Source organism: Podarcis cretensis (genome assembly GCF_951804945.1).
Source record: "Podarcis cretensis genome assembly, chromosome: 4".
Lineage (NCBI taxonomy): Eukaryota > Metazoa > Chordata > Lepidosauria > Squamata > Lacertidae > Podarcis > Podarcis cretensis.
The window spans coordinates 93,332,781-93,354,986 of NC_137173.1; positions in this window are offsets into that span (position 1 = coordinate 93,332,781).

Genomic DNA, 22,206 nt, shown 5'->3' on the forward strand with positions numbered 1-22,206 from the left:
CAGCCCTAAACAACTTCACCGGCAGAAAAAGATGTTTTCTGAAAAATCTCTAAGCCCCTGGGTCACAATTTCAGCAAAAATCTGACTTTCGGCAATTCACTCAAAAATGGTGCCAAACGGTTGCAAATGCTCCCCTGAAAGGTTTTGCGGTCGAAACAGAAGGCTTTTCATCACAGGACAAGAAATCAGCCCTCGACAACTTCACCGGCAGAAAAAGATTTTTTTGAAAAAATCCCTAAGCCCCGGGGTCACAATTTCAGCAAAAATCTGACTTTCGGCAATTCACTCAAAAATGGTGCCACCCGGTTGCAAATGCTCCCCTGAGAGTTTTGGCGGTCGAAACAGAAGGCTTTTTATCATAGGACAAGAAATCAGCCCTCAACAACTTCAACGGCAGAAAAAGATTTTTTTGAAAAAATCCCTAAGCCCCGGGGTCACAATTTCAGCAAACATCTGATTTTTGGCAATTCACTCAAAAATGGTGCCAAACGGTTGCAAATGCTCTTCTGAGAGGATTGGCATTCGAAACAGAAGGCTTTTTATGACAGGACAAGAAATCAGCCCCCAACATCTTAACCAGCAGAAAAAGATTTTTTTGAAAAAATCCATAAGCCCCGGGGTCACAATTTCAGCAAAAATCTGACTTTCGGCAATTCACTCAAAAATGGTGCCAAACGGTTACAAATGCTCCACTGAGAGGATTGGCGGTCGAAACAGAAGGCTTTTTATCACAGGACAAGAAATCAGCCCCCAACATCTTAACCAGCAGAAAAAGATTTTTTTGAAAAAATCCCTAAGCCCCGGGGTCACAATTTCAGCAAAAATCTGACTTTCGGCAATTCACTCAAAAATGGTGCCAAACGGTTACAAATGCTCCACTGAGAGGATTGGCGGTCGAAACAGAAGGCTTTTTATCACAGGACAAGAAATCAGCCCTCAACAACTTCACCGGCAGAAAAAGATTTTTTTGAAAAAATCCCTAAGCCCCGGGGTCACAATTTCAGCAAACATCTGATTTTTGGCAATTCACTCAAAAATGGTGCCAAACGGTTGCAAATGCTCTTCTGAGAGGATTGGCATTCGAAACAGAAGGCTTTTTATGACAGGACAAGAAATCAGCCCCCAACATCTTAACCAGCAGAAAAAGATTTTTTTGAAAAAATCCATAAGCCCCGGGGTCACAATTTCAGCAAAAATCTGACTTTCGGCAATTCACTCAAAAATGGTGCCAAACGGTTACAAATGCTCCACTGAGAGGATTGGCGGTCGAAACAGAAGGCTTTTTATCACAGGACAAGAAATCAGCCCCCAACATCTTAACCAGCAGAAAAAGATTTTTTTGAAAAAATCCCTAAGCCCCGGGGTCACAATTTCAGCAAACATCTGATTTTTGGCAATTCACTCAAAAATGGTGCCAAACGGTTGCAAATGCTCTTCTGAGAGGATTGGCATTCGAAACAGAAGGCTTTTTATGACAGGACAAGAAATCAGCCCCCAACATCTTAACCAGCAGAAAAAGATTTTTTTGAAAAAACCCCACAATTTTCAGCAAAAATCTGACTTTCGGCAATTCACTCAAAAATGGTGCCAAACGGTTGCAAATGCTCCCCTGAGAGGTTTGGCGGTCGAAACAGAAGGCTTTTTATCACAGGACAAGAAATCAGCCCTCAACAACTTCACCGGCAGAAAAAGATTTTTTTAAAAAAAAACCCTAAGCCCCGGGGTCACAATTTCAGCAAAAATCTGACTTTCGGCAACTCATTCAAAAATGGTGCCACACGGTTGCAAATGCTACCCTTAGAGGTTTTGCGGTCGAAACAGAAGGCTTTTCATCACCGGACAAGAAATCAGCCCTTGACAAGTTAACCGGCAGAAAAAGATTTTTTTGAAAAAATCCCTAAGCCCCGGGGTCACAATTTCAGCAAAAATCTGACTTTCGGCAGTTCACTTTAAAATGGTGCCAAACGGTTGCGAATGATCTCCTGAGAAGTTTTGCGGTCGAAACAGAAGGCTTTTTATCACAGGACAAGAAATCAGCCCCCAACATCTTCACCGGCAGAAAAAGATGTTTTCTGAAAAATCTCTAAGCCCCTGGGTCACAATTTCAGCAAAAATCTGACTTTCGGCAATTCACTCAAAAATGGTGCCAAACGGTTGCAAATGCTCCCCTGAAAGGTTTTGCGGTCGAAACAGAAGGCTTTTCATCACAGGACAAGAAATCAGCCCTCGACAACTTCACCGGCAGAAAAAGATTTTTTTGAAAAAATCCCTAAGCCCCGGGGTCACAATTTCAGCAAAAATCTGACTTTCGGCAATTCACTCAAAAATGGTGCCAACCGGTTGCAAATGCTCCCCTGAGAGTTTTGGCGGTCGAAACAGAAGGCTTTTTATCATAGGACAAGAAATCAGCCCTCAACAACTTCAACGGCAGAAAAAGATTTTTTTGAAAAAATCCCTAAGCCCCGGGATCACAATTTCAGCAAAAATCTGACTTTCGGCAATTCACTCAAAAATGGTGCCAAACGGTTGCAAATGCTCCCCTGAGAGGATTGGCAGTCGAAACAGAAGGCTTTTCATCACAGGACAAGAAATCAGCCCTCGACAACTTCACCGGCAGAAAAAGATTTTTTTGAAAAAATCCCTAAGCCCCGGGGTCACAATTTCAGCAAAAATCTGACTTTCAGCAATTCACTCAAAAATGGTGCCAACCGGTTGCAAATGCTCCCCTGAGAGTTTTGGCGGTCGAAACAGAAGGCTTTTTATCATAGGACAAGAAATCAGCCCTCAACAACTTCACCGGCAGAAAAAGATGTTTTCTGAAAAATCTCTAACCCCTGGGTCACAATTTCAACAAAAATCTGACTTTCGGCAATTCACTCAAAAATGGTGCCAAACGGTTGCAAATGCTCCCCTGAGAGTTTTGGCAGTCGAAACAGAAGGCTTTTTATCACAGGACAAGAAATCCATCCTAAATAACTTCACCGGCAGAAAAAAGATTTTTTTGAAAAAATCCTTAAGCCCCGGGGTCACAATGTCAGCAAAAATCTGACTTTCGGCAATTCACTCAAAAATGGTGCCAAACGGTTGCAAATGCTCCTCTGAGAGGATTGGCGGTCGAAACAGAAGGCTTTTTAGTACAGGACAAGAAATCAGCCCTAAACAACTTCACCGGCAGAAAAAGATTTTTTTGAAAAATTCCTTAAGTGTCGGGGTCACAATTTCATCAAAAATCTGACTTTCGGCAACTCACTCAAAAATAGTGCCAAACGGTTACAAATGCTCCTCTGAGAGGATTGGCGGTCGAAACAGAAGGCTTTTTATCACAGGACAAGAAATCAGCCCTCAACAACTTCACCGGCAGAAAAAGATTTTTTTGAAAAAATACCTAAGCCCTGGGGTCACAATTTCAGCAAAAATCTGACTTTCGGCAACTCACTCAAAAATGGTGCCAAATACTTGCAAATGCTCCTCTGAGAGGTTTGGAGGTTGAAACAGAAGGCTTTTTATCACAGGACAAGAAATCAGCCCTAAACAACTTCAACGGCAGAAAAAGATTTTTTTGAAATAATCCCTAACTCGGGGAGTCACAATTACAGCAAAAATCTGACTTTCGGCAATTCACTCAAAAATGGTGCCAAACGGTTACAAATGCTCCACTGAGAGGATTGGCGGTCGAAACAGAAGGCTTTTTATCACAGGACAAGAAATCACCCCTCAACAACTTCACAGGCAGAAAAAGATTTTTTTGAAAAAATCCCTAAGCCCCGGGGTCACAATTTCAGCAAACATCTGATTTTTGGCAATTCACTCAAAAATGGTGCCAAACGGTTGCAAATGCTCTTCTGAGAGGATTGGCATTCGAAACAGAAGGCTTTTTATGACAGGACAAGAAATCAGCCCCCAACATCTTAACCAGCAGAAAAAGATTTTTTTGAAAAAATCCATAAGCCCCGGGGTCACAATTTCAGCAAAAATCTGACTTTCGGCAATTCACTCAAAAATGGTGACAAACGGTTACAAATGCTCCACTGAGAGGATTGGCGGTCGAAACAGAAGGCATTTTATCACAGGACAAGAAATCAGCCCTCAACAACTTCACCGGCAGAAAAAGATTTTTTTGAAAAAATCCCTAAGCCCCGGGGTCACAATTTCAGCAAACATCTGATTTTTGGCAATTCACTCAAAAATGGTGCCAAACGGTTGCAAATGCTCTTCTGAGAGGATTGGCATTCGAAACAGAAGGCTTTTTATGACAGGACAAGAAATCAGCCCCCAACATCTTAACCAGCAGAAAAAGATTTTTTTGAAAAAATCCATAAGCCCCGGGGTCACAATTTCAGCAAAAATCTGACTTTCGGCAATTCACTCAAAAATGGTGCCAAACTGTTACAAATGCTCCCCTGAGAGGTTTGGCGGTCGAAACAGAAGGCTTTTTATCACAGGACAAGAAATCACCCCTCAACAACTTCCCCGGCAGAAAAAGATTCTTTTGAAAAAATACCTAAGCCCTGGGGTCACAATTTCAGCAAAAATCTGACTTTTGGCAACTCACTCAAAAATGGTGCCAAATACTTGCAAATGCTCCCCTGAGTGGTTTGGCGATCGAAACAGAAGGCTTTTTATCACAGGACAAGAAATCACCCCTCAACAACTTCACAGGCAGAAAAAGATTTTTTTGAAAAAATCCCTAAGCCCCGGGGTCACAATTTCAGCAAAAATATGACTTTCGGCAATTCACTCAAAAATGGTGCCAAACTGTTACAAATGCTCCCCTGAGAGGTTTGGAGGTTGAAACAGAAGGCTTTTTATCACAGGACAAGAAATCAGCCCCCAACATCTTAACCAGCAGAAAAAGATTTTTTTGAAAAAATCCCAAAAATCTTACTTTCGGCAACTCACTCAAAAATCGTGCCAAATAGTTGCAAATGCACCCGTGAGTCCTTTTGTGCTACTGCTTTACTCTCATTGGTTGGTTTACAACTTAAAAATGCAAGGTAAAAAACACAAAATACACAATAAAAACAAGAACAAGAACAAACCAATAAGCCTCCTCCCTCAACCTCTCCTTTGGCTTGTCCTTCACTCATGACTTCTCTCTTGTTCCTTGATCTTAACTTCCCCACTTTTGCAAACCTTCCAGTTGTCCCTAATTTTGCCGGGACAGTCCCAGATTTATTGAAGCTGTCCTGGTTTCTGATGTTATCCTGCTTTTCCTTAGGACGTCCCTATGTTCATGGGAGAAATGTTGGATGGTATGGAGTTATACATAGAATAGAATGATAGAATGATCTCGATACGAATCCAAGGCAGACCTTTTAACATCACAGTAATCCAAGTTTATGCACCAGCTACTGGTGCTGAAGAAACTGAAATTGACCAATTCTATGAAGACTTACAACACCTTATAGAAGTGACACCAAAGAAGGATGTTCTTCTCATTATAGGGGATTGGAATGCTAAAGTAGGGAGGCAAGAGATAAGAGGAACAACTGGCAAGTTTGGCCTTGGAGATCAAAACGAAGCAGGGCAAAGGCTAATAGAGTTCTGTCAAGAGAACAAGCTGGTCATCACAAACACGTGAAGCTGAGGCTCCTGTACTTTGGCCACCTCATGAGATGAGAAGACTCCCTGGAGAAGACACTGATGCTGGGAAAGATGGAGGGCACAAGGAGAAGGGGGCGACAGAGGACGAGATGGTTGGATAGTGTTTTCGAGGTTACCAGCATGAGTTTGTCCAAACTGCGGGAGGTAGTGGAGGACAGAGGTGCCTGGCGTGCTCTGGTCCATGGGGTCACACAGAGTCGGACACGACTAAACGACTAAACAACAACAACATAGGGAAGTTTTTTTAATGTTTACTGTTTTATTACCTTTTTATATGTTTTGGAAGCCGCCCAGAGTGGCTAGAGAAACCAGGGCAGATGGATGTGGTATAAATACAGTGGTACCTCGGGTTAGATATGCTTCAGGTTACAGATGCTTCAGGTTACAGATGCTTCAGGTTACAGACTCCGCTAACCCAGAAATAGTGCTTCAGGTTAAGAAATTTGCTTCTGAGAACAGAAATCGTGATCCGGCGGCGCGGCGACAGCAGGAGGCCCCATTAGCTAAAGTGGTGCTTCAGGTTAAGAACAGTTTCAGTTTAAGAACGGACCTCCGGAACGAATTAAGTACTTAACCTGAGGTACCACTGTAGTAAAATTGTTGTTACAGAACAGGGCACCCCTATTTTCATCGGAGAAATGTGGGAGGGTATGCTTTTGTCCTCACCTCAGTTTTGACTACGGGCTCCTCACACAGCTCCTCACTCACAACAGTGTGTTGCCCATAGCTCAGTTCTGACTAAAGGATTTTATGCAGCCACTGCTGTCGGGGACATTTTGGGACCAAAAATATCCAACGCCACTAAATTCTGGTGTACTTTTTAACATAATAGTGTAAACATGGTAAACTATCAACATGGTGCCTTTTTGTACAACGAACACTTCTGAGGTCATTCTTACTACTGCTTTACTACTACTTTACTACTGCTTTACTACTACTTTACTACCATTTTACTACTACTTTACTACTACCTTACTACTGCTTTACTACTACTTTACCAATACTTTGCTACCATCTTGCTACTGCTTTGCTACTATTTTACTACCATTTTACTTTCGCTTTGCTACTACTTTACTACTACTTTACTACCATCTTACTACTGCTTTACTATCATTTAACTACTATTTTTCTACAATTTTACTACAACTTTACTACTACTTTAAAGCTATTTTACTACTATTCCACCACTTTACTATTGGACCATTTTACTATCGCTTTACTACTCCTTTACTACTATCTTACTGCTGTTTCACTACTGCCTTACTACCATTTTACTACTATTTTACTACTGCATTACTACTACTATACTGCTATTTTACTGCTACTATTCCACCAATTTACTATTGTTTTACCATTACTTAACTGCTACTTCACTACTGGTTTACTATTGCTTTACTACCACTTTACTTCCACTTTACTACTGCTACTTTATTACTTATACTACTTTACTATTTATACCCCTATTTATACAGTAGACCTTCCTGAACAATGGCATGCCTGTCTATAGTAACAAATAGTATTGTTACTATTTTATTAATTCTATATACTGCCCTTCATCCGTAGATTTAAGGTTGGTTTACAACTTAAAAATGCAAGGTAAAAAACACAAAATACACAATAAAAACAAGAACAAGAACAAGAACAAACCAATAAGCCTCCTCCCTCAACCTCTCCTTTGGCTTGTCCTTCACTCATGACTTCTCTCTTGTTCCTTGATCTTAACTCTCCCACTTTTGCAAACCTTCCAGTTGTCCCTAATTTTGCCGGGACAGTCCCAGATTTATTGAAGCTGTCCTGGTTTCTGATGTTATCCTGCTTTTCCTTAGGACGTCCCTATGTTCATGGGAGAAATGTTGGATGGTATGGAGTTATACATAGAATAGAATGATAGAATGATCTCGATATGAATCCAAGGCAGACCTTTTAACATCACAGTAATCCAAGTTTATGCACCAGCTACTGGTGCTGGAGAAACTGAAATTGACCAATTCTATGAAGACTTACAACACCTTATAGAAGTGACACCAAAGAAGGGTGTTCTTCTCATTATAGGGGATTGGAATGCTAAAGTAGGGAGGCAAGAGATAAGAGGAACAACTGGCAAGTTTGGCCTTGGAGATCAAAACGAAGCAGGGCAAAGGCTAATAGAGTTCTGTCAAGAGAACAAGCTGGTCATCACAAACACGCTTTCCCAACAACACAAGAGACGACTCTACACATGGACATCACCAGATGGGCAGCATCGAAATCAGATTGATTATATTCTCTGCAGCCAAAGATGGAGAGGCTCTATACAGTCAGCAAAAACAAGACCTGGAGCTGACTGTGGCTCAGATCATCAGCTTCTTATAGCAAAATTCAAGCTTAAACTGAAGAAAGTAGGAAAAACCACTGGGCCGGTAAGATATCATCTAAGTCAAATCCCTTATGAATACACAGTGGAAGTGACGAACAGGTTTAAGGATTTAGATTTGGTGGACAGAGTGCCTGAAGAACTATGGATGGAGGCTCGTAACATTGTACAGGAGGCAACAACGAAAACCATCCCAATGAAAAGGAAATGCAAGAAAGCAAAGTGGCTGTCCAACGAGGCCTTACAAATAGCGGAGGAGAGAAGGTAAGCAAAATGCGAGGGAGATAGTGAAAGATACAGGAAATTGAATGCAGATTTCCAAAGAATAGCAAGGAGAGACAAGAAGGCCTTCTTAAACGAGCAATGCAAACAATAGAGGAAAACAACAGAATGGGAAGAACCAGAGATCTGTTCAAGAAAATTGGAGATATGAAAGGAACATTTCGTACAAAGATTACCATAATAAAGGACAAAAGTGGTAAGGACCTAACAGAAGCAGAAGACATCAAGAAGAGGTGGCAAGAATACACAGAGGAATCATACCAGAAAGATATGGATGTCTCGTACACCCCAGGTAGTGTGGTTGCTGACCTTGAGCCAGACATCCTGGAAAGTGAAGTCAAATGGGCCTTAGAAAGCACTGCAAATAACAAGGCCAGTGGAAGTGATGGTATTCCAGCTGAACTATTTAAAATTTTAAAAGAGGATGCTGTTAAGGTGCTACACTCAATATGCCAGCAAATTTGGAAAACTCAGCAGTGGCCAGAAGATTGGAGAAGATCAGTCTACATCCCAATCCCAAAGAAGGGCAGTGCCAAAGAATGCTCCAACTACCGCACAATTGCACTCATTTCACAAGCTAGCAAGGTTATGTTTAAAATTCTACAAGGAAGGCTCAAGCAGTATGTGGATCGAGAACTCCCAGAAGTGCAAGCTGGATTTACTTTGCTACTGCTTTATTACCGCTTTTACTACTACTGTACTACGGCTTTACTACTGCTTTACTACTGCTTTACTACTACTTTACCACCATTTTACTACTGCTTTACTACTTCATTACTGTTTTACTATTATTTTACTACTACTTTACTACAATTTTACTACTTTACTATTACTTTAAAGCTATTTTACTACTATTCCACCACTCAAAAATGGTGCCAAATGAATGCAAATGCTCCCGAGTGGTTTGGCTCTCGAAACAGAAGGCTTTTTATCACATGACAAAAAATCAGCCCTCGACAACTTAACTTGCAGAAGATTTTTTTTTTTTTTGACAAAATACCTAAGCCCCAGGGTCACAATTTCAGCAAAAATCTGACTTTCGGCAATTCACTCAAAAATGGTACGAAACGGTTGCAAATGCTGCCCTGAAAGGTTTGCCGGTCGAAACAGAAGGCTTTTTATCACAGGAGAAGAAATCAGCTCTCGACAAGTTAACCGGCAGAAAAAGATTTTTTTGAAAAAATCCCTAAGCCCCGGGTTCACAATTTCAGCAAAAATCTGACTTTTGGCAATTCACTCAAATATGGTGCCAAACTGTTGCAAATGCTCCCCTGAGAGGTTTGGCGGTCGAAACAGAAGGCTTTTTATCACAGGACAAGAAATCAGCCCTCAACATCTTAACCGGCAGAAAAAGATTTTTTTGAAAAAATCCCAAAAATCTGACTTTCGGCAACTCACTCAAAAATCGTGCCAAATAGTTGCAAATGCACCCGTGAGTCCTTTGGTGCTCGAAACAGGAGGCTATTTATCACAGGACAAGAAATGAGCCCTCGACAACTTCACCGCAAGAAAAAAAATTTTGGGAAAAAATCCCTAAGCCCCGGGGTCAGGATTTCAGCAAAAATCTGACTTTCGGCAACTCACTCAAAAATGGTGCCGCATGGTTTCTAATGCTTCCCTGAGAGTTTTGGCGGTCGAAAAAAGGAGGCTTTTTATCACAGGAGAAGAAATCAGCTCCTAACATCTTAACCGGCAGAAAAAGATTTTTTTGAAAAAATCCCTAAGCCCCGGGGTCACAATTTCAGCAAAAATCTGACTTTCGGCAATTCACTCAAATATGGTGCCAAACGGTTGCTAATGCTCCCCTGGGAGGTTTGGCGGTCGAAACAGAAGGCTTTTTATCAAAGGACAAGAAATCAGCCCTCAACATCTTAACCGGCAGAAAAAGATTTTTTTGAAAAAATCCCAAAAATCTGACTTTTGGCAACTCACTCAAAAATCGTGCCAAATAGTTGCAAATGCACCCGTGAGTCCTTTGGTGCTCGAAACAGGAGGCTTTTTATCACAGGACAAGAAATGATCCCTCAACAACTTCACCGGCAGAAAAAGATTTTTTTTGAAAAAATCCCTAAGCCCCGGGGTCACAATTTCAGCAAAAATCTGACTTTCGGCAATTCACTCAAAAATAGTACCAAACGGTTGCAAATGATCGACTGAGAGTTTTGGCGGTCGAAACAGAAGGCTTTTGATCACAGGACATGAAATCAGCCCTCAACAAAGTCACCGGCAGAAAAAGATTTTTTTCAAAAAATCCCTAAGCCCCGGGGTCACAATTTCAGCAAAAATCCGACTTTCGGCACTTCACTCAAAAATGGTGCCAAACGTATGCTAATGCTGCCCTGAGAGGTTTGGCGGTCGAAAGAGAAGGCTTTTGATCACAGGACAAGAAATCAGCCCTCGACAAGTTAACCGGGAGAAAAAGATGTTTTTGAAAAATTCCCTAAACCCTGGGGTCACAATTTCATCAAAAATCTGACTTTCGGCAATTCACTCAAAAATGGTGCCAAACGGTTGCAAATGCTTCCCTGAGAGGTTTGACGGTCGAAACAGAAGGGTTTTTATCTCAGGAAAAGAAATCAGCCCTCGACAACTTAACCGGCAGAAAAAGTTTTTTTTGAAAAATTCCCTAAGCCCCGGGGTCACAATGTCAGTAAAAATCTGACTTTCGGCAATTCACTCAAAAATGGTGCCAAACGGTTGCAAATGCTCCCCTGAAAGGTTTGCCAGTCGAAACAGAAGGCTTTTTATCTCAGGAAAAGAAATCTGCCCTAAACAATTTCACCGGCAGAAAAAGATGTTTTCCGAAAAATCTCTAAGCCCCTGGGTCACAATTTCAGCAAAAATCTGACTTTCGGCAATTCACTCAAAGATGGTGCGAAACGGTTGCAAATGCTCCCCTGAGAGTTTTGGCAGTAGAAAGAGAAGGCATTTTATCACAGGACAAGAAATCAGCCCCCAACATCTTCACCGGCAGAAAATGATTTCTTTGAAAAAATCCCTAAGCCCCGGGGTCACAATTTCAGCAAAAATCTTGACTTTCGGCAACTCACTCAAAAATGGTGCCGCACGGTTGCAAATGCTCCCCTGAGAGGCTTGATGGTCGAAACAGAAGGCTTTTTATCACAGGACAAGAAATCAGCCCTAAATAACTTCACCGGCAGAAAAAAGATTTTTTTGTAAAAATCCTTAAGCCCCGGGGTCACAATGTCAGCAAAAATCTGACTTTTGGCAATTCACTCAAAAATGGTGCCAAACGGTTGCAAATGCTCCCCTGAAAGGTTTGCCAGTCGAAACAGAAGGCTTTTTAGCACAGGACAAGAAATCAGCCCTAAGCAACTTCACCGGCAGAAAAAGATTTTTTTGAAAAAATCCTTAAGTGTCGGGGTCACAATTTCATCAAAAATCTGACTTTCGGCAACTCACTCAAAAATAGTGCCAAACGGTTACAAATGCTCCACTGAGAGGATTGGCGGTCGAAACAGAAGGCTTTTTATCACAGGACAAGAAATCAGCCCTCAACAACTTCATTGGCAGAAAAGCCCCGGGGTCACAATTTCAGCAAAAATCTGACTATCGGCAATTCACTCAAAAATGGTGCCAAACGGTTTCAAATGCTCCTCTGAGTGGTTTGGCGGTCGAAACAGAAGGCTTTTTAGCACAGGACAAGAAATCAGCCCTAAACAACTTCACCGGCAGAAAAAGATTTTTTTGAAAAAATCCCTAAGCCCCGGGGTCACAATTTCAGCAAAAATCTGACTTTCGGCAACTCACTCAAAAATAGTGCCAAACGGTTACAAATGCTCCTCTGAGAGGATTGGCGGTCGAAACAGAAGGCTTTTTATCACAGGACAAGAAATCAGCCCCCAACATCTTACCCAGCAGAAAAAGATTTTTTGAAAAAATCCCTAAGCCCTGGGGTCACAATTTCAGCAAAAATCTGACTTCCGGCAACTCACTCAAAAATAGTGCCAAACGGTTACAAATTCTACACTGAGAGGATTGGCGGTAGAAACAGAAGGCTTTTTATCACAGGACAAGAAATCAGCCCCCAACATCTTACCCAGCAGAAAAAGATTTTTTGAAAAAATCCCTAAGCCCTGGGGTCACAATTTCAGCAAACATCTGATTTTTGGCAATTCACTCAAAAATGGTGCCAAACGGTTGCAAATGCTCCTCTGAGAGGATTGGCGGTCGAAACAGAAGGCTTTTTATCACAGGACAAGAAATCAGCCCTAAACAACTTCACCGGCAGAAAAAGATTTTTTTGAAAAAATCCCTAAGCCCCGGGGTCACAATTTCAGCAAAAATCTGACTTTCGGCAACTCACTCAAAAATAGTGCCAAACGGTTACAAATTCTACACTGAGAGGATTGGCGGTAGAAACAGAAGGCTTTTTATCACAGGACAAGAAATCAGCCCTCAACAACTTCACCGGCAGAAAAAGATTTTTTTGAAAAAATCCCTAAGCCCCGGGGTCACAATTTCAGCAAACATCTGATTTTTGGCAATTCACTCAAAAATGGTGCCAAACGGTTGCAAATGTTCCCCTGAGAGTTTTGGCAGTCGAAACAGAAGGCTTTTTATCACAGGACAAGAAATCACCCCCAACATGTTAACTGGCAGAAAAAGATTTTTTTGAAAAAATCCCGAAGACCTGGGGTCACAATTTCAGCAAAAATCTGACTTTCGGCAATTCACTCAAAAATGGTGCCAAATAGTTGCAAATGATCTCCTGAGTGGTTTGGCGGTCGAAACAGAAGGCTTTTTATCACAGGACAAGAAATCAGCGCTAAATAACTTCACCGGCAGAAAAAAGATTTTTTTGAAAAAATCCTTAAGCCCCGGGGTCACAATATCAGCAAAAATCTGACTTTTGGCAATTCACTCAAAAATGGTGCCAAACGGTTGCAAATGCTCCCCTGAAAGGTTTGCAGTCGAAACAGAAGGCTTTTTAGCACAGGACAAGAAATCAGCCCCCAACATGTTAACTGGCAGAAAAAGATTTTTTTGAAAAAATCCCTAAGCCCCGGGGTCACAATGTCAGCAAAAATCTGACTTTTGGCAATTCACTCAAAAATGTTGCCAAACGGTTGCAAATGCTACTCTGAGAGGATTGGCGGTCGAAACAGAAGGCTTTTTATCACAGGACAAGAAATCAGCCCCCAACATCTTAACCAGCAGAAAAAGATTTTTTTGAAAAAATCCCTAAGCCCCGGGGTCACAATTTCAGCAAAAATCTAACTTTCGGCATTTCACTCAAAAATGGTACCGCATGGTTTCAAATGCTCCCCTGAGAGTTTTGTCGGTCGAAACAGAAGGCTTTTTATCACAGGACAAGAAATCACCCCCAACATGTTAACTGGCAGAAAAAGATTTTTTTGAAAAAATCCCTAAGCCCCGGGGTCACAATTTCAGCAAAAATCTGACTTTCGGCAATTCACTCAAAAATGGTGCCAAACTGTTAGAAATGCACCCCTGAGTGGTTTGGCGCTCGAAACAGAAGGCTTTTTATCACAGGACAAGAAATCAGCCCTCAACAACTTCACCGGCAGAAAAAGATTTTTTTGAAAAAATCCCTAAGCCCCGGGGTCACAATTTCAGCAAAAATCTGACTTTCGGCAGTTCACTTTAAAATGGTGCCAAACGGTTGCGAATGATCTCCTGAGAAGTTTGGCGGTCGAAACAGAAGGCTTTTTATCACAGGACAAGAAATCAGCCCTAAACAACTTCACCGGCAGAAAAAGATGTTTTCTGAAAAATCTCTAAGCCCCTGGGTCACAATGTCAGCAAAAACCTGACTTTCGGCAATCCACTCAAAAATGGTGCCAAACGGTTGCAAATGATCTCCTGAGAGGTTTGGAGGTCGAAACAGAAGGCTTTTTATCACCGGACAAGAAATCAGCCCTCGACAAGTTAAGCGGCAGAAAAAGATGTTTTCTGAAAAATCTCTAAGCCCCTGGGTCACAATTTCAGCAAAAATCTGACTTTCGGCAATTCACTCAAAAATGGTGCCAAACGGTTGCAAATGCTCCCCTGAGAGTTTTGGGGGTCGAAACAGAAGGCATTTTATCACAGGACAAGAAATCAGCCCCCAACATGTTAACTGGCAGAAAAAGATTTTTTTGAAAAAATCCCTAAGCCCCGGGGTCACAATTTCAGCAAACATCTGATTTTTGGCAATTCACTCAAAAATGGTGCCAAACGGTTGCAAATGCTCCTCTGAGAAGATTGGTGGTCGAAACAGAAGGCTTTTTATCACACGACAAGAAATCAGCCCCCAACATCTTAACCAGCAGAAAAAGAATTTTTTGAAAAAATCCCTAAGCCCCGGTGTCACAATTTCAGCAAAAATCTAACTTTCGGCATTTCACTCAAAAATGGTGCCGCATGGTTTCAAATGCTCCCCTGAGAGTTTTGTCGGTCGAAACAGAAGGCTTTTTATCACAGGACAAGAAATCACCCCCAACATGTTAACTGGCAGAAAAAGATTTTTTTGAAAAAATCCCGAAGACCTGGGGTCACAATTTCAGCAAAAATCTGACTTTCGGCAATTCACTCAAAAATGGTGCCAAATAGTTGCAAATGATCTCCTGAGTGGTTTGGCGGTCGAAACAGAAGGCTTTTTATCACAGGACAAGAAATCAGCGCTCAACAACTTCACCGGCAGAAAAAGATTTTTTTGAAAAAATCCCTATGCCCCGGGGTCACAACTTGTCGAGGGCAGATTTCTTTTCCTGAGATAAAAAGCCTCCTGTTTCGAACACCAAAGGACTCACGGGTGCATTTGCAGCTATTTGGCACCATTTTTGAGTGAGTTGCCGAAAGTCAGATTCTTGGGATTTTTACAAAAAAATCTTTTTCTGCCGGTTAAGATGTTGAGGGCTGATTTCTTGTCCTGTGATAAAAAGCCTTCTGTTACAACCGCCAAACCTCTCAGAAGATCATTTGCAACTATTTGGCACCATTTTTGAGTGAATTGCCGAAAGTCAGATTTTTGGGAATTTTACAAAAAAATCTTTTTCTGCCGGTTAAGATGTTGAGGGGTGATTTTTGTCCTGTGATAAAAAGCCTTCTGTTTCGACCGCCAAACCTCTCAGGGGAGCATTTGTAACAGTTTGGCACCATTTTTGAGTGAATTGCCGAAAGTCAGATTTTTGCTGAAATTGTGACCCCGGGGCTTAGGGATTTTTTCAAAAAAATCTTTTTCTGCCGGTGAAGTTGTTGAGGGCTGATTTCTTGTCCTGTGATAAAAAGCCTTCTGTTTCGACCGCCAAACCTCTCAGGAGATCATTTGCAACTATTTGGCACCATTTTTGAGTGAATTGCCGAAAGTCAGATTTTTGGGATTTTTACAAAAAAATCTTTTTCTGCCAGTTAACATGTTGGGGGTGATTATTTGTCCTGTGATAAAAAGCCTTCTGTTTCAACTGACAAAACTCTCAGGGGAGCATTTGAAACCATGCGGCACCATTTTTGAGTGAAATGCCGAAACTTAGATTTTTGCTGAAATTGTGACCCCGGGGCTTAGGGATTTTTTCAAAAAAATCTTTTTCTGCCGGTGAAGTTGTTTAGGGCTGATTTCTTGTCCTGTGATAAAAAGCCTTCTGTTTCGACTGGCAAACCTTCCAGGGGAGCATTTGCAACCGTTTCGCCCCATTTTTGAGTGACTTGCCGAAAGTCATATTTTTGCTGACATTGTGACCCCGGGGCTTAAGGATTTTTTCAAAAAAATCTTTTTCTGCCGGTGAAGTTGTTGAGGGCTGATTTCTTGTCCTGTGATAAAAAGCCTTCTGTTTCAACCGACAAAACTCTCAGGGGAGCATTTTAAACCATGCGGCACCATTTTTGAGTGAAATGCCGAAACTTAGATTTTTGCTGAAATTGTGACCCCGGGGCTTAGGGATTTTTTCAAAAAAATCTTTTTCTGCCGGTGAAGTTGTTTAGGGCTGATTTCTTGTCCTGTGATAAAAAGCCTTCTGTTTCGACTGGCAAACCTTCCAGGGGAGCATTTGCAACCGTTTCGCCCCATTTTTGAGTGAATTGCCGAAAGTCATATTTTTGCTGACATTGTGACCCCGGGGCTTAAGGATTTTTTCAAAAAAATCTTTTTCTGCCGGTGAAGTTGTTGAGGGCTGATTTCTTGTCCTGTGATAAAAAGCCTTCTGTTTCGACGGCCAATCCTCTCAGTGGAGCATTTGTAACCGTTTGGCACTATTTTTGAGTGAGTTGCCGAAAGTCAGATTTTTGCTGAAATTGTGACCCCGGGGCTTAGGGATTTTTTCAAAAAAAACTTTTTCTGCCGGTGAAGTTGTTGAGGGCTGATTTCTTGTCCTGTGATAAAAAAGCCTTCTGTTTCGACGGCCAATCCTCTCAGTGGAGCATTTGCAACCGTTTCGCACCATTTTTGAGTGAATTGCCGAAAGTCAGATTTTTGCTGTAATTGTGACTCCCGGAGTTAGGGATTTTTTCAAAAAAATCTTTTTCTGGAGGTGAAGTTGTTGAGGGCTGATTTCTTGTCCTGTGATAAAAAGCCTTCTGTTTCAACCGCCAAACCTTTCAGGGGAGCCTTTGCAACCGTGTAGCACCATTTTTGAGTGAATTGCCAAAAATCAGATTTTTGCTGAAATTCTGACCCCGGGGCTTAGGGATTTTTCGAAAAAAATCTTTTTCTGCCGGTGAAGTTGTTGAGGGCTGATTTCTTGTCCTGTGATAAAAAGCCTTCAGTTTCGACCGCCAAACCTCTCAGGGGAGCATTTGTAACCGTTTGGCACCATTTTTAAGTGAATTGCCGAAAGTCAGATTTTTGCTGAAATTGTGACCCCGGGGCTTAGGGATTTTTTTTAAAAAAAAAATCTTTTTCTGCCGGGGAAGTTGTTGAGGGCTGATTTCTTGTCCTGTGTTAAAAATCCTGCTGTTTCGACCGCCAAACCTCTCAGGGGAGCATCTGCAACCGCGTGGCTCCATTTTTTAGTGAATTGCCGAAAGTCAGATTTTTGCTGAAATTGTGACCCCGGGGCTTAGGGATTTTTTCAAAAAAATCTTTTTCTGCCAGTGAAGTTGTTGAGGGCTGATTTCTTGTCCTGTGATAAAAAGCCTTCTGTTTCGACCGCCAAACCACTCAGGGGACCATTTGCAACCGTTTCATACCATTTTTGAGTGAATTGCCGAAAATCAGATTTTTGATGAAATTGTGACCCCGGGGCTTAGGGATTTTTTCAAAAAAATCTTTTTCTCCCGGTTAACTTGTCGAGGGCTGATTTCTTGTCCTGTGATGAAATGCCTTCTGTTTCGAACCGGCAAACCTTTCAGGGGAGCATTTGCAACCGTTTCGTACCATTTTTGAGTGAATTGCCGAAAGTCAGATTTTTGATGAAATTTTGACCCCGGGGCTTAGGGATTTTTTTTCAATTTTTTTTTTATGCCGGTGAAGTTGTTGAGGGCTGATTTCTTGTCCTGTGATAAAAAGCCTTCTGTTTCGACCGGCAATCCTTTCTGTGGAGCATTTACAACCGTTTGGCACCATTTTTGAGTGAATTGTCATAAGTCAGATTTTATCTTGTCGAGCGCAGATTTCTTGTCCTGTGATAAAAAGCCTTCTGTTTCGACCGCTAATCCTCTCATGGGAGCATTTGCAACCGTGTGGCACCATTTTTGAGTGAATTGCCAAAAGTCAGATTTTTGCTGAAATTGTGACCCCGGGGCTTAGGGATTTTTTCATAAAAATCTTTTTCTGCCGGTTAACTTGTCGAGGGCTGATTTCTTGTCCTGTGATAAAAAGCCTTCTGTTTCGACCGCAAAACCTCTCAGGGGAGCATTTACTACAGGTGGAGGTACATGTTCCCCGATAAATCAGGACATTACATCTATGTCCCAGATACCTCGATATCTGTCTACTTTATCGGCTGCGTCGCATAGATTCGCATTTGTTAGAGCCAGATTTAATGTGTTCCCCTCAAATGTGCTGAGCAATAGATTTTCTAATGGTAAAACCTCTGTTTTATGCGCATGTGACAACAAATCAATAGAATCCCTCTATCATATCTTGTTTAATTGCCCCTTATACATTGTTCCTCGATCAAGGATCCTGAGTTCAATCATTCTGGAAATTCCTTCTAAACCACCTGAATTACATCTAGCTTATCTACTCTAGGACATTGACTCTTATAGAACATTACAGGTCGCTAGATTCCTGATTTCAGTTCTTTCATATAAAAGACTTCATGGAATGCTGCATGACTATTAAAAATCCAGTAAACTCTATGCACCATCTTTATCCTCAAGGCCATAACACGGTACATCTAGAGACTGTAAGTAATGTGAAGGAGATTTGCGTTAAAAAAATAGGGGGCAAGGATGCACCCTAGTTGTACCCCCTTATTTATTGGTACAGAGTTTGTGCGGTCGCCCTCAGGTGTTAACCTCACCCTAGCGGCCGTCCCTTCATGTAATTTAATCATAAGCCACAACAGCCTTTTATCTATGCCCCACTTTGCCAGTTTTTCCCATAACAGCTCTCTAGAGATACTGTCAAAAGCCGCCTTCAGGTCTATAAAAGCAGCACATAGAAGACCATGAATAGGGGAAGAATACTTCCGCGCCAAATGATATAGAATTATTGCATGGTCAATAGAAGCGCGATTTGGTCTAAACCCGACCTGTTCATGGCCTATCAGATTGGAATCTTCGGCCCATTGGGTTAGTCTGGTTAGCAGGAAGCGAGTATAGATTTTCCCGATGATTGATAATAAACTGATGTTACGATAGTTTCCTGGGTCCTCTGGTGGTCCTTTTTTATATATGGGAATTATGATGGACTCCTTCCATGATCTAGGTATCTGGCCCGTGGCATTGATTGCATCAAAGATTTTTGCAAGAATTTTAGCCCACCATGTTGGGTGTTGTTTGATAGCTTCCGCGGGGATCAGATCGGGCCCTGGGGCTTTATCAGTTTTCAGTTTAGCAATTAAATCTACTACTTCCTCCGGGTCAGTATCTGGCCATATGGGCAAGTGACTTGAAAGAGTATCAGATTGAATGTTAGAGATATCTGTCTGGGAGAAATATTTTCTTAGAAATTGTTCCCATGTCGGGGCTGGGATAACCGTCAATGGGTATTTCCTCGATCTTTTGTTGATTAAATTCCAAAAACCGCGAGAGCTGCGAGGCTTAGAGGCAGCAATCAGCGCTTGCCAACGTCTTAGCTGCCCCTCGTGCTTGGCTGACTTCTGTGCCTGTTTGTAAGCAATTTTGGCCTGCAAGTACTCTGGGGGGAGAGTTTCAGCTCCAGAAGATTTATATCTGTTGTAGATGTGGCATCAAACCAAGGTGCACCGAACCTGGGTTGATCTCGGTTAACCAGGTGAGCCGGCATCGTAAAGAAGCTAGTTAAATCTGCAGAGAAGTGGGAGAACCACTCCAGTATCCTATTTGGTTCAGACAACTCCGCCAATGAAACAATAAGGGATTCTGAGATATTCCTCTGGAAGAATTCTGCATATTTTTGGGCCTGTTTCATAGACCATTTAATGCCTCTTACTTGAGCTGTGGCATTTAAACCTACATGAATTGGGTGTGTACCGCTAACCGGGTGCCAGTCAAGCATTAGCTTGGCCGCTAGAGGTAGGTGGTCACTGGAATGTACATTATCTACTTTGAAATAAAAGAAGTTTGAAAATAGGTCTTCTGAAACTAGAAGATAGTCTAGGACACTATTTGATGATGTGCCCAAGTGAGTGAATTCACCTGGCACGTCCGGAGGGCAGTTGCCATTTAAAATGTTCAAATTCATACGAATGGCCAATTGATAAAGAAGGACTCCTGCCTCATTCACTCTGTTGTCCTTAGATCTTCTTGATGTAAAAGAGATTAAATCAGATTTTGGGTAGGGGGGAGATACCCACCACTTGGCCTTAATTATCCCATTCCAGTTGGTGGCTGTACGTGCATTAAAGTCACCACCCATTATCAATGGAATATTAGGGTACATAGCATAGCATGCCAATAAATGATCTTCCAGAGAATCCCATCTATAATGGAGGTCTGATGTAAGACCACCTGGAGGAAGATAAACATTGGTGATTAATAGAGAGAATTTTTCACTTGAAATCAGACCAGTAAAAGCAAAAGGAGGAAAAGTCTGAACTAGCGAGAGTTTAGCTCTCATTTTAAGCGATATGGCGATTGCAAGACCGCCTCTGGACCGGCCACCTTTCTGGGAGGGGATAGCTGGAAGTGATATCAGTTCAAAGCCATTTATATCTATTCTATCTTCTCCCCGTGTTTCTTGCAAAAGGATTATCTGAAAAGAGTTTATATAGGACAGAAATTCGGGATCTAATCTTTTCCTTTTCCAGCCAGCAATGTTCCAACTTAGGACTGCTAGGTGGGGACTTCTGTGTTGTTCTTTTAACAGTCATAACGGAGGGGGGGCAGACTCTCTGTTAAAGACAGAAGATGTAACAAAAAAGTCAGTTATTTTACTTTGGGAAGATGGTAACTGTGAGGAGCCCTCCAAATTAAAGTTTTTAACAATTTGGTTCGACTGTTGGCACACCGTGGATGATCCACTGAAAGTAGATCCCTGAACAGGAAGTCTCTTCATTTTGAAATTCTTGGTACAACTTGACAGAGAAATACCCAGGGAGGGAGAAATTGAGTCCGTCGGAGGAAACCCTCTCGCAGATATATCATCCGACATTTGGATGATTTTATTGATGCGTCCCATCGGGTCTTCAATCGTTTCCGACGGCGGGTCCCGAGGTGTAACATTCGCAGTTTCCTTTGAAGAAGGTAATTGAGGGGGCATCACGGGGGCGGGAATTGCGGAAGGCTCTCTCAGGGGCATCATTTGTGGACTACTTCTATATCTGGTCGAAATTGGAGAAGATTCTAGCTCTGGCATAGATGAGTGAGTTAAAGAGGGATTTGAGTCAAGTAGAGAAATCAGAATTTCGTCCTTAGGTATGTTGGTCGATGAATATAGATGAGGGTTCAGTGAGGATGGCAGAGCCTGGTCGTCTCGTGATGTAGCGCACGGGGCAGAAACAACTTGAAGATTTGAGTCTTGTCGGATGGTTTTTGTTTTCAGATTGGGGCTGAGCTGAAGAAGGTCAACCACTTCTGACCAGTGAGCCCAAGTGGGATTATTTGAGACCTCGTTAGTATCTTCCCCTCTATGTTGGACTTGCAAAAGCTGAGATTTAAGCGTGTCAAATCTTTGCATCATCACCGACTGTTCTTTCGGAGGGAGGGCTCTGAACGAATCAATAAGTTCCCTTTCGTCAAGGGCAGTCTGCAGATTATCGTCCTCATATATGGCTGTTTGAGAAGGTATCGAGTTTGGTCGAGGATGGCACGCTGCAGAGACATCGCGGTGGGGCCTGACAGTATTTTGAAGTAAGGCAGAGTCTCTTGTCCTAATGTCCTCACCGCCAGGGCACCTATTTAGAAGGGGTTTGATCTTGCTGTCTGCAAAAACCCTCGTTGCTACGATGTCGGCCATGGACAAAAGCGTTTTCCTCCTAACAATAATAGATGGTATCTTTTCAGAGTGGAACGCAAGTATTACCTTCAAGAAGTTGGTCTGCCGGAGAAGGGGCATCACAGCATATAGGTCAATCTGATGTTTCCTAATTTTTAAAAGTTTGCTTAAACAGTCTTTAGCCCCTTCTAGCGTTGACCATCTTCCTATATCCGACCTGACAGAAAGGCAACTTTTCTTGGGTTGCAGAGTTAATATCTGATTGTTCAATTTGGAATTTAAGATATATTTAATTTTAGTCTCCTTTATTTTATCTGAATTGGGGTGAGGCAATAAGTTATTGACCTCACAAACTGAAGATTGTGTTGTTGATTCAAGTTTTTCGATTATCTGCAGGATATTGGATAGTTGTGCAGATACCTCGTCCAGCCTTTTAAAAATACAGTGAAGGGTCTTAATTACTAAGTGTAACTGCTCACAACCGGGG